The sequence below is a fragment of the Podarcis raffonei genome, chromosome 9 (genome assembly GCF_027172205.1).
Source record: "Podarcis raffonei isolate rPodRaf1 chromosome 9, rPodRaf1.pri, whole genome shotgun sequence".
In the NCBI taxonomy this organism is placed as follows: Eukaryota; Metazoa; Chordata; class Lepidosauria; order Squamata; family Lacertidae; genus Podarcis; species Podarcis raffonei.
This window is the reverse complement of record NC_070610.1, coordinates 31,158,964-31,172,572: the sequence shown is the minus strand read 5'-3', so window position 1 is coordinate 31,172,572 and position 13,609 is coordinate 31,158,964. Positions and strand designations below refer to the sequence as shown.

Genomic DNA, 13,609 nt, shown 5'->3' with positions numbered 1-13,609 from the left:
TAATTCATATTAATATTTGAATTTTGGAATTACATAAAATAGAAACATTTTAAATCATATATTGGAAATACACTGATTTAATACCTCAGTTATAATTAACTTTGCATGTCTTTTGAGACAGCTTTTCCATTCATTTTGTCAGGAAATTTCCACACATTGAAAGTACGAACAATTTGTCTCAAATATCACTCGTTCGGAGTTTACAGATTTAGCAGTCAGATACAAAAGAATGAAAATGAAATTAATTAGAAATAATATAATGGAATGAATTTAAAACTGCATGATGTTACTTCAAACCTCCTCCAAAAATATGCAGTATCCAAATAGCTTTGAGAGTATAAAATGTGAATGTATTTTCACACAAGCTTTATATAGTACTACTGTCCGTTGGTTTTGGTGGCACTGAGCTTAGATTCTGTGAAAGAACTGAGCTTCCCATCAATGGGTTCCATTGTTACTTTTGTCCATATGTCATCTTAAGACTTGCATTGCGAGATGCATGCCAACATCATTTTGAAGGGTATACACAAGCTTCTGGAGTGTTCACACAACAATAGTAAAATGAAAATCCATATAATCATTCTTACATATACAAACACCACGTATTCTAATGCCTTTGTGTTTAAAGTGTGTGTGAGAGAGGGAGAGACTGAAAACCCCAAGTCCTCCTCAGTGGACCATATTCATCCATAGACTAGTAGAAGCCAAGCTGCAGTTTCTTGAGGCAGAAATTCTACCAGCGCTGGGAGCAAGCCACATCTGCTGGAGGAAAGTGATGTGCCTGCAGAGAGGGGATTATGAAGGAAAGAAAAAAGCAGCAGGAGGGAACTCTTTGTGTCACTTTCTACTAATCTTATCCAGTTAAACAAAAGAGCAGGATAAATAAATGAGCATGCAAGAGAGAAACTCTGTATACTTGAGAAACATTTTAAAGGGATTGATCCAAAGTTCACAATTGTATCACCATCTGAGTTGAGGTGTTTTGTTTTGTTTTTATCTCAGAGGGTTTATTTTGTGGACATCAGCCTTCTGGAGGTAACATTCTGCACTTCTGTGCTCCCCAACAAAATTTGTTATCAATATTTTTTGTAGGCCAACTCCACAGGGTATTCTTGTACCCATGCCTGAGCTGCTACTCTCCCACCACCACCAAAAATACCAGTTATTATTGTTTGCATTGTTTATTTATTCAGAATATTGCATTGCTTTTTGAAGTTTTCATTATGAGATTTCTTATTTGATAAGGGCCTAAAAGGTTCCATTTTTTTTATTTAGGGGCTGGCTGGGTAAACATAATTAGACAACCTGGGGTGTGTATGTATATGTGTGTTTGGCATATGCAAGGCAGAATAAGTGTGTAGGAAAAGGATTAAGCACCCCCTATCACGAGTTACTTACCTGAGGGAGTTTTGTTATACAGTATAGATATCTTAACCTCCTGTTCAGACTACTAATGTTGCAGAGCATCTAGGCATGTAGAATATTTTTGAGCAGCAGGATTACATTGGCTTAGAGTAGATTAACCAAAATGTGTGTTTATTGGTAAAAAGGGAGGTTCAGGTTTGTATGTAACTATGGTTTATGCAAAAGGGAAAGAAGGTTTCAGCAAACCTATTCCTCCTGCATTGAGGAGGAGGAGAGAGAAAAAGTGTACTGCTTGCATTGTTGAGTAAACCACATTTACATACAAATATGTGATTTGATATCCTGGTTAACTATTAAAGTTAGAATAAGCCACATGGACAGAATTGCAGCCAAAATATTTAGCATTTCTTACATGTCCAGTAGATTACAGATCATAGTAAATATTCTAAATGCATAGGTAAAGGTAAAGGGACCCCTGACCATTAGGTCCAGTCGTGATCGACTCTGGGGTTGCGGCGCTCATCTTGCTTTATTGGCCGAGGGAGCTGGCCTCCAGCTTCCGGGTCATGTGGCCAGCATGACTAAGCCGCTTCTGGTGAACCAGAGCAGTGCACGGAAACGCTGTTTACCTTCCCGCCGGAGCGGTACCTATTTATCTACTTGCACTTTGACGTGCTTTCGAACTGCTAGGTTGGCAGGAGCAGGGACCGAGCAACGGGAGCTCACCCTGTTGCGAGGATTCGAACCGCCGACCTTCTGATCGGCAAGTCCTAGGCTCTGTGGTTTAACCCACAGTGCCACCTGCGTCCCTCTAGATGCATAGAATCATAGAATTGTAAAGTTGGAAGGGACCCCAAGGGTCATTAGTCCAACTGCCTGCAATACAGGAGTCACAGCTAGTCCAGCATCCTGTTTTCACAGTGGCCAACCAGATGCCCAGGGGAAAGCTACATACAGGACCTGAGCGCCAGAGAACTCTCCTCTGCCATGTTTTCCAGAAGCTGGCATTCAAAAGCGTTACTGCCTCTGACAGAAGCAGCAGGATTGGTAATCGCTGATATCCTCTAAACCAGGTTGCAGCATTTGTGACATTTTAGTTTAGAAAAAAGGCAAATGAAAGATGGCATTATATAAGTTTATAAAATTTTGCATGGCATTGCGAAAGTGGATAGAGAAAAGTCTCCCCACTCCCAAAAAACCCCTCAAAAACACGCATTCATACTTGTGGGCATCCAGTGAAGCTGATTGTTGGAAGATTTGAGGCAGAAAAAAAGAAAGTATTTTGTCATGCACGGCATAGTTAAATTATGGAACTCACTCCCACAAAAAGAACGATGGCTTCAAAAGAGGATTTGACAAATTTATGGAGTAGAGGGCTGTGAATAGCCATGAGAGGCAACAATGTGTCTTGGTACCAGTTTCTCGAAACCACAGTAGGAAAAAGTGCTGTGGTGCTCACCTCCTGCTTGAGTGTTTTCTACAGGCATCTGGTCATCCACTGTGAGAACAGGATGCTGGGCTAAAAGGGCCAATGGCCTGATCCAGCAGGCTCTTCCTGTGTTCTTATGATTCAGTTACATCAGTCTTATACAACCTGAACTGACTACCTGGTGATTGCTAGGCTTATTTCAAGGTGCCAGTGTTAGCCTTCAAAGCTCTAATTAGTTTAGGACCCATGTTTTTAAGTACCACCTCCTTCTTCATGTTCCTCCATGCATGCCTTGATCATCATCTGAAGCCTTTCTCTGGATACCTTAACTTTGTGAGACACAGCAGAAGGGACTTGGAAAAGATTTAAGAGCCTCGGACAGAAGATCTCCAGGTTGATGAACTATATGGAATGGACGGAAATGATTGGCAGAATCCGAGACCAGGGAGAAGAGATTGTGGAAGAAGATTGGGAAAGTTTAAAGTTTATATATAGAAATATTGTAAAATTAATGAGTGTTAGAAAATTGTTGGAATGAAACTTTATGGCTTTAGCAGAAATGTTATAAGGAGTTAAGTATAAATAAGTACTTTAGTATTAATGGAAAATAAGGTTAAAAATATGTTAAGATATTCATAATGATAAAAATAGAGAAAGATGGAAAGGAATTGCTGAAACATGTAACAGAAGTGGAATACAAAAAGGGAGGTGAGAGGAGGTCGAGGAAATAAGGGAATGAAAGATAGAGTAATGAAATGGTATGGTATATGTTTTTAAATTGTTTTTGTTTTGTTTTGTATTGTTTATATGTTGTATTGTATTGTTTTTTCTTTTTTCCTTTTTTCTTTTCTCTATTTTGTCCTTTTCTCTCGCCTTTTTTCTTCTTTTTTCTTTTCTTGTAAGTCTTAAAAGTAATAAAGATTATTTTTTAAAAAAAACTTTGTGAGACACAGCTAATGGCAACAAAGGCTAATACATTCTCTGTGGTGGCAGAGGTCCTGTGGAATGCCTTGCCAAGTAAGGCACTGTATGGTAAAGACATGACTCTTCAAAGACACCTTTGGCTGATAATTTGTTTAGTGCTTGGCTGTGCTGGAATTGTTACTGTGGTTTTTTAAAAATGAGCATTATGGTATTTAATTGGGCGATTGTTTTATTTTTAGAATAATGTTATTGTATTGTGGCTTGTTAGCTGCCTTCAGTGCTTTTGTTAGTAGGTGTGGGGTATACGTTTTTAAAATTAAATAAATCTATAAATAAATTCACCAAGGAACAAGTGCTTTTGTGAGCTGAAATAAAGATAGGTCTTTTGATCTACCTTAGCTTTGTGTTTGTGTTTCATTGTTATATTTGCTGGTATAGTTGTAAGCTTTCTGTTTTATTGTTCACATTCCTCCATTTTTATTATTCTATAGTGAACAGTAATTGTTCCCCTTTCATTTGTATTGTTTCATTTCCTTTGTTTGGCTATAGCATTCAACATCTTTCTCCTTCACCACCATTCCTACCTGCATTTCGTCCCACATATTCCTTTCAACCCTCATGAATGCGATTCTCTTTCACTCAAATGAGTCATTTCACTGCTGCTTCTCAAGCAATCCTGCCTCTCGCTGTCAGTTCTCCCTTTTCTTTAAGCAAAAAGATACTGTCCTTAGACAAATCTCTCTTGTTAAAATCGAAGTCAGATTTCATTTTCACTCTCCACAAAAATATACCACAATAACCTAGCAATCAAATCCTCTTGACTAAATCCCTTCCAATCCACCCCAAACTATTATCAAATAATCCCCCAATGTCAAATCAAATGATCAGTTCTTAATGTCTTCCCGCATGTTGCTCTTCTCAGTCTGTCTCTTACAGAAATCCCTGTTCTGTTATTTGCTAGGCTGCTGGTGGTGTTTCCAAACAAATTAGTTCACAATTGGTTTCTTTAAGAAAGCATTTTACAGAATAATTCTCAAAATTATAACCCTTCAAATGGTGGAGACCACTAAAAGTTGGTGAATATTTGTGAATGATTATGATGCTTACCATCCATCCCTGTGGTTTTGCATGGTTTGTTGATGGTTACTGGTTTGCATACTGAAGCTTTCTCAACAGCTTCATAATTTTCTGAAGTACCCTTTTGAAGTGAAATCGCTTTGAAGCAATACAAGAAAATCTATGATAATTTAGATTTTTATGGCACTTGTAATGTCTATATTCATTAAATGTAATGTTTATTTAAAGAAAAAATAAGAAAATCTATTATTTGAATTTGTAGGTGCTGAACTGAACAGATAGTACTCAATTTACAAAATTTTATCGTGTGTATGGGGTGTTAATGAAAGGGTAGTACCTGGGGTGGGAGACATGTTGTGCTCTTTCTGGGGTAGTCTGTCCACCTTTGGTCCCCACCCTGCACTCAGTTCTCACCTGTGGCTCCTAGAAGCTGTCAGCATGTGACAGCAGCCTCACCTTGAACGTATTTGACTGGCTGACTAATCCAAGTGAAGGTAACCAATGGGTCTCAAACCCTCAATGAGTTAGAGACTTCCCCTAAATGACAGACAAGCTCTGGTGGATTGAGCAGACGAGACCAATAGTGAGTCCAATGGTCAAGAAGGCAGTTTCTGCCCATGCTGTAGAGGGAAGTGAGGGGCAGATGGGGCTCATCAACCTGGGAATGCAGCCCATCTAGGAGAAGGAAGACTCTGATCATAAACCTCAGTTGCCTTGCAGGATATATTCAGTAGAAGTCACGGCTAAGGAGTGATCCTACACAAATCCACAGTGGAGTCTCTAAGACAGTTGGATGGTGTCTTGTCTGCCTCCTTCCAGCAACTCCCTCAGCCTAGCTGGTGCCAAACGTATTGCTCTCTGCTTTCCTTTGGACCACATCAGCGACGCTGGCCGGGGTGGGTGGGTCCTGTCATCTGGGCAGCCCAGGACCTCCATACACACTGCCCAGGCATGCGCTCACCCTCAGAGGCATACTTCATTGTCTTGCAAGACAGACAGATGCCAACAACAGCTACAATTTCTAGGACAGCTGATGTTTTGAAATTAACTTGCATGCAAACTGTTCTTTTAGAAAAATGTGATTTCTATAAATTCTTAATATAGATACAAATTTCTACAAATTTATTTACATTCCTTTAGCTCAGTGTGTTGTAGCAACCAAACCAAGGCTTTGCTTAGTGTGGTAGTGGGATTGTGGTTTAAGTTATCTCCTCCTTACAAGGCAAACTGAATTTTGTTCAAAGTAAACAAAGTTGAGACGAGCCAAGTGCACCTGATGATGATGATGTTATTTATACCCTACCTTTTTCCCTGACAGAACTCAAGGGATAGGTATTTGATGTCATTAGAATAATTTTCCTCAAGAAGGAAATGTTATAAACCAATGAAAAGATATAAACTAACTTAGACCGTCACCCTCCTTGCCGAATGTCAGGTGCATGGCAAATGCTTCTTATTTCAGCAAACAATTTAAGGTAGATTTCTGTTTTTATGATTAATTATTCTTCTCTGTATGTTTTCTGCATGTTTTTTTATGCACACTGTTTAGAAATTCTGAATATGAAGGTGTATGTAAATACCTTCAGTAAATAAAGTTCTCAGTGGGGATTATGAAACTAGTAGCCCAAGGCCCAAAGAATCTTGTTCCATCAGTTCCTGTGGAGTCCCCTCTGCTGACTTCCTCTGTTCCTCTGACTCAAAAGGGTAAGTGGGGGGAGAGGTAGGAGAAGAAGGGATACCTATTCTGAGTGCCAGCAAGCCTTCTGTGAAATTTAGTACAGTACTTGTTAAAGATCAAGCCCATTTGGTGAACAGCTTTACACCCTAGCCACCTGTGCATTTTGCAGCACTGGAAAATAAGAGAAAACAGATCATGTGCTATTTTGTATTTGATTAATCTTAAAATATAGGGGTTGTTGATGGCTTGGAGAGAGTTTTGGCTTTGGTCTCGTGACAGGGCTTCTTTATTCAGAATACCGGCTTCAGAATCATACTTGGCTATTTTGTACATGAAGACAGGCTTCTGATATTTAAGATTCTAGATATGATGACCCGAAATATCCATGTATTAAGAGTCATCAGTTTGACTAATGGTAGACCATAGCTACAGATCATCTTAAGCACCTCTTCAGAGCATCATTTTTCCAGCTCAGTTGATTTCTGACATATCTCACTTTATCAGTCACTGAAGTGGAAATTCCATCACTCTTCTATGTGTTTTGAATTTTTCTTGTGTTTATTTGTAATAGGTTTTATGGATGATTAGTTATGTGAATTGTGTCCTTTTTTTGTGGAACTGGCCAGTTCTTAATTCCCGTGCCACCATGTAAAACTCCAGTTTTTATTTAAGCTTTTCATGTTAGCATAGTTGTACTGGTTTATTATTTGCACTTTTTTATATGTGAAAATATAGTCTATTGTTGAGAGAATGTTAATATTATATATATATATATATATATATATATATATATATATATATATAATATCCAGGAGGTTATTGCTTAATAATTAATAAATTCACAAAAGAATAAGCTTAAAAGACTAATAGTATGCAATATTATGTCTTCTTTTAAAAATAGGCAATGCACTGTCTTGTATACTTCTGTTCCTAAGACTATTTTGACTTCTGATGACTTAATTTACCACTTTAAAGTTTTATAGATCTCTTTCTATATAAAGCAGGAAGAGACTGGCAACAGAGCAGCATAAATACACACCACAAAGTTCTGTTCCAATATATTTTGCTCATTATTTGCTCAAATACATTTTGAAGTTGTCAATATTCATCTGTCAGTAATTTATCTGTATAAAATTACAGAATCTGTTTCTGTTGCTTTTGAAAAAGCTTTTCAATTTCAAAATGAATGTTGGAACTGATCAGTGGCTTAATACATTATTACACAAGTGAGCAGAGACATGACATTTATCACTATATTTAGAACACATTCCTGCAGTAGCAAAGAAATTCCATGAGCAGAACAGCCTGAAATAAGCAAGTTGCCTTGTGATGTGTTTACATTACATTCACTTTTTAATAGGGAGTTTGATTAAAAGCATTATCCGGTGTTGAGATCACCTGCCCTCTCAGTTTTGGAAAAGTGATCTTGTACAGTGGTTTTTTGTTTTAAATTATTGCTCCGACCAACCAATATTTTGTTGTTTATGTGTTTATTTTGATTTTAATCTCTCTTTTTGTTTTTTTGTTTAAAAGATAACTAGAGAACACCTGAAGTTTAAACACTAGCAATGTAATACGTTCATAGCTGTGGCCGGGGGCGGGAATCATTCCAAACCCTAAAATGTATTTTATATAATTGAGTTTTTATTTCTATTCTTTGACAGTGGTACCTCCGGTTATGAACGGGATCCGTTCCGCAGGCCCGGCCGCATCCTGAAAACTTTGTAACCGGAGGTGCCCTTCTGTGCACGTGTGCAGCGCAATTGAGCGCTTCTGTGCATGCGTGCACGGCGAAACAAGGTTGCCGCGTTCACAACCCGAGGATTATGTTACCCGAAGGTAACGTAACCCGAGTGTTAGATAGTGGGTAGACATAGCAGACGACACAGTGATTTCTCCAAAGCAGCTCTTTATTTGTAAGCTGGAACAGAACTGAACAGCAAACAGCTCAGCCAGCCTGCTTTTATAGGCAGTCGGCTATCAACATTGTAGCAACAAAAATCCAGGGTTTCCCGCCTAAAGTAACTGACGTGGACCTGAGTGAAAACTATATACATGATACTCCTGGTGGCCAGGGTGAGAACTTCAATACATAACACCAAGGGTCCGCTGTATATCGTATTGTTGTTTTATTGCTATGGCTGATGGCTGACAGCTGACACAAATAAAGATTCATTCATTCATGACTTCTGTTCCTTCTTTTTTCTTCCTAGTTTTCCCTATCAAAATGTAAAAGGAAAATGGATGGTTTATCTATGTAGCATTAATCCTTGTCATTAGACAAACTGAAATAATGAAAGGGGGTTCTGAGAGATATTTAAGGAATTAAGGCTTTTGTAAACCTAGGACGGAGTGAAAAGTTCTAGAAACAAGATGTTTTTGGAAGACGAGAGAGATATCAAACTGATCTCAGCCACTGTTAGTGAACAGAACATATGAAGGAAATAATAGCATCCTATATAAGTGCTTGGAAAGAGGTGCTGGTTTGGTGCAACAGTCAGCAACATCATATATTAAAGGATATGCTAATTGCTGATTCTTCGTTACAAAAGATTTTAGATCCCACCTGCCATTCTGCTCCAATTTCCCTTGTGAAACCTACTCCAGTTTGTGAACGATTTCTATAATCACTGCTGATTTTATCCATATGATGCATGGTTATTAACATCAATTTTGAATTTGTAATTGTGATTTACTGTAGATTTAACTTTTCTCTCTGTGTGTGGCTGTGTTTTTTTAAGGCAGAATGTCCATACAGTATTGTTAGCTATTGCCTTCAAAATTTAGCTGGGTTTTTTTTAAAATAAAAAAAATCTAAACCAAATGTTTTCTCTTAAAACTACACAACCTACAGAGTACATACAAAGCATGTGAAGGATGATGAGGGCATTATATGCATTAGCTGGAACTGGCATCATGTTGCCAAACCGTATTAATCCTTAAGGGAACTTGGTGGGTGAAACTACTGTTCTGAAGTGAATGCTGTAATTTCCCATAGAAGTTTAAAAGGCCTGCAGGCATGCTAAAAACTTAGCTGGATATTGCAGTTAACACTCTGTAACATGACCCCAAAGCCTAATCTACATAGCAACAATTCAAATACATGTTATAATAATATATGTTTGCAGCTCTGTGGAACCAATATAGTACAGTATTGTTATTTTCCCCTCTTTGACAGCCAACCATTAAATCCACTATTTTCATCTCCTTTTCTTACCTCTAATATACTTTAATTATAGGCAAACTCTATATCAGTAAATAGAGCTGTAGATAAAAAAAATTGACTGAGGTTTCTAAAGAGATCTGAAACTTTGTACTTAACCATTAATATAATTACTGGAGTTACCTTACCTTTTAAAGCTTGGTTGTGCTTGGGGTTAGGAGCAGAGCAATCAGATTTCGTCCTAATTTAGTATAATGGAAGTTTTAAGTACCGGTATCTTTCAATATTTTGGGTGGCGAAAGTCCAGTGGTTGAATACTTACATATTCCTGTATATTTACATATTCTCACTCCTGAGCAGGTCCATAGCTGGTCAGTGTCTAGGTAGGAGGCCCGATGGGAACCACACATACACCACTTTGCGTTCCATGATGGAAGAAACGTGTGACATAAAAGTATAAAGAAATAAACATCATTTTATTATCTATTTTAAAAAAAACAAAACACATTTTCAGTTATTGACCCATTTTGGCCCATTATGGCCCATTACATTTTTATTATGCATTGTAAATTGAATATGCATGGAATTTTAATCTCTGAAATGACACCACATGTGCAGTCTCATCTTCTTGTTCTGTCACTGTGATTGCAGTTCCAGATATATGTGCAGAAGCCTGCTCCTAAGCATGTATAGTTCCCAGCTAGATATAGAAGTTCACACAGTTGATATAAAGATAGCTGTGTGTGTCTTTGTGTGTGTGTGTGTGTGTGTGTGTGTGTGTTAAAAAAAGAATTTAAAAAATGCTGGAGAAACATCCTCTGACACAGTATTCATGTGTATGAAATGGTCCCCTCAGGTCATGACTATAGAGGAAACATTTAATCTTCGGAAATATTATTCTGAATTAAGCATTTCATAGAGCATCATTCACCTGGCTATTTTAATCACTGCTATTTTTCTATAAAAAGAGGTGCCGGAACTTTCCACAAACACCTCCCTTGTTCTCTCATGCTGGCGATGGCGCCCACCAGAGAGGTGCCGGAACTGAGTTCCTATCAAGAGCTATCAATAATACTTATCAATAATATTTCCTAGATGGCTTACAATATAAAAAGAAACAGCATACATTGTTTCAAAATACAGTTAAAACTACGAAGATTAATGAAAATAACTACCAAACAATTTATGTTGTGCTGTTATTTCATTAATGGTGCAGAACCTGTTTAGTAATCTTTACACTACTTTGCATGTGAGAGCAATAGATAGGAAAAATTTCTAATGAAGTATTTTAATGTTGTCATGTTTTTAAAAAATGATTTAAATTGTTGAAATCGTTAGTTATGCAATTTTGTTGGGGGGTTTCACTTATCTTATGAAGATAGCCAAAGCATTTTGGTTAACTCCCATTAGAACACGCGCCTCATGATAGAGATAAGAAAGAAAATGAAAACATACTAAAGTTTGACCAAAGTTTGTTGGCACTTAAATTCACTTACCTTTCAGGTACTTTTTGGCATAAAAAATGATCATAAAGTTATAACCTCAGTTCTAAAAGTTGCATGTTATTTGTCATTGGTTTGCTCTGTAGAGAAGATACTTTGATTTCTTGATCGGAGAAAAAGGGCCTTCAATTTGAAGAAGTTCATAGTATGACAAGGTGAAAATGTCATGCAATAATGAGACAGCATTGTGGTATTGAAAGTATTTTTTTAAAGCCAACAGTTTCAAGAAACTCCACACTAAAACGCCAGAAGCACATTTTATTTTTCTTGACCTCCTTTGCTGATTGACAATCTCTAAGTTTCAACATTAAATACCCTTCTAAATTTAGCAGAAATTCATGCTTTGTAGTTCAACTCCTCTTTTGCAGCTTTCTAGAGGAGTGTTTGTACTGTAGTACACTGCAGAAAGCTTTTTACTATGAGACTGCCTGCCTTTCTAAAAATATATTGGATGTTTGTCTTTCCACATGGAAAAGCACTCGGTTGGTTTTCTTTTCCAGGGGCAAATTTTCTACAGAGTAATTCTGTGAATTCTTAATTTACATACAGGTATACAGTGGTACCTCGGGTTAAGAACTTAATTTGTTCTGGAGGTCCATTCTTAAACTGAAACTGTTCTTAACCTGAGGTACCACTAATGGGACCTCCCACTGCCGCCGCGCCGCCAGAGCACGATTTTGGTTCTCATTCTGAAGCAAAGTTCTTAACCCGTGGTACTATTTCTGGGTTAGCGGAGTCTGTAACCTGAAGTGCCTGTAACCCGAGGTACCACTGTACATGATTTAGGGACGCAGGTGGCGCTGTGGTGTAAACCACTGAGCCTAGGGCTTGCCGATCAGAAGGTTGGTGGTTCAAATCCCCACGACGGGGTGAGCTCCCGTTGTTCAGTCCCAGCTCCTGCCAACCTAGCAGTTCGAAAGCACGCCAAAGTGCAAGTAGATAAATAGGTACCGCTCCAGCAGGAAGGTAAACGGCATTTCCGTGCGCTGCTCTGGTTCGCCAGAAGTGGCTTAGTCATGCTGGCCACATGACCCGGAAGCTGTCTTCAGACTAATGCTGGCTCCCTCGGCCTATAGAGCGAGATGAGCGCACAACTCCAGAGTCGTCTATGACTGGGCCTAACGGTCAGGGGCACCTTTACCTTTACCTTTATACATAATTTGCTTTTTGTCCTTCTGTCTGTCACACACTTGCCTCCCCCCAAAAAAATTTTTTTAGACATGTTAAGCAATGCTAGGAACATAATCAGCTTCTAATTTAAACCATATGAAACAGGATGGGTGGGGGCTCCAGGCACCTTCTTCCTTGTTTGGGAAGGAAAATTCCCAGATACCAACCACTACTCTTACCATCCCCTACATTGTTTTGTAGGGGAAAGGAAGATATCTGAGAAGCGGAAACATATGTAATGGTTTGAAATGATTCTATTGATTGTAGCCTCCACATATCTCCCTTTCAAAATACTTCCTTCTTCCTTTAAAAGGATTTTTAAAGGTATGGTTGCATACCTTCACTTTCCTACTGCAAGATGACAATATGGATAGCACTGGAAAAATGGATGGCAAGGGAAAAGAGCCTAGAATGGATACATTTAGAAGCAGCAGTGAGCTTATTGGAAACTGAGCTAGCTGAGCTGGGATGCTGAAATAATAATGGATGGAAGGAGCAGGAATGCAAACCTTGTTTCTCAGAGAAGGATGACCACTTTCAACAATTAAATTCAGGACAAACATGGACACTGATCGCGAAAATCTGGGAATGATATAGAAGTTGTATTAAAGATATTGGTGTTGGCAGGCTTTTCATCCCCTGGTATCAGTGCAATTCCTTCTGGGGCGGTGCATGTTTTCGATAAAAAGAAATATCATACATGTTCTATCATAGTAGTACACTGATAAGCACTGGAAATACTTTTGTATTAATACATAGGAGTTGACATTCGGGCAAGAGGTCTACACCTTCCGACATGAAGAGAAAATGCTGCTTCTTACTAGTTTTGAAATGTAACAAAATTATTTTTGTGTAACAAAATTCTTAGAAGGGTGATTTCGGTATTCACAATATGTATTTCATATATAAAACCTGAGATTCATACAGGAAAGCATTTCAGCCCTATAGAATAGTTTTGATAAGACAAGATGATGAAAGACCTGTTCCTCTTAGAATTCTGAATCACAATATGATTGCAAATTAAATAAATGCTCCAAATCAGTTTAAGGGAGATGACTGATTAATTTGTTTGAAACAAAATGCTCTGAAGGCAATAAGTGAGCAGAAAGAAAGGAATTTTAGATTTCTTTTGTTGGACAGGAAAGAAGCACAGCTTGATATTGCGTAGTGTTGAATTCTGTATTTCAGTGTAATATTCTTTTGCATAGGAACTGGCACATTCCATTGCTCAAGCTTTGTATTTTAATTAAGTGGCATATTTCAAATATACTGAAAGGAGCACTGAGGAAAAAAATATCATT

At 38.0% G+C, this 13,609-nt stretch overlaps 1 protein-coding gene across 18 annotated transcripts in view; it reads left to right on the top strand.

The window, feature by feature from the left end:
• The window catches only part of TENM3 (teneurin transmembrane protein 3), a 1,264,592-nt gene that overhangs the window by 944,712 nt on the left and 306,271 nt on the right, over nucleotides 1–13,609 (top strand). The gene's annotated exons all lie outside the window — the stretch shown is intronic.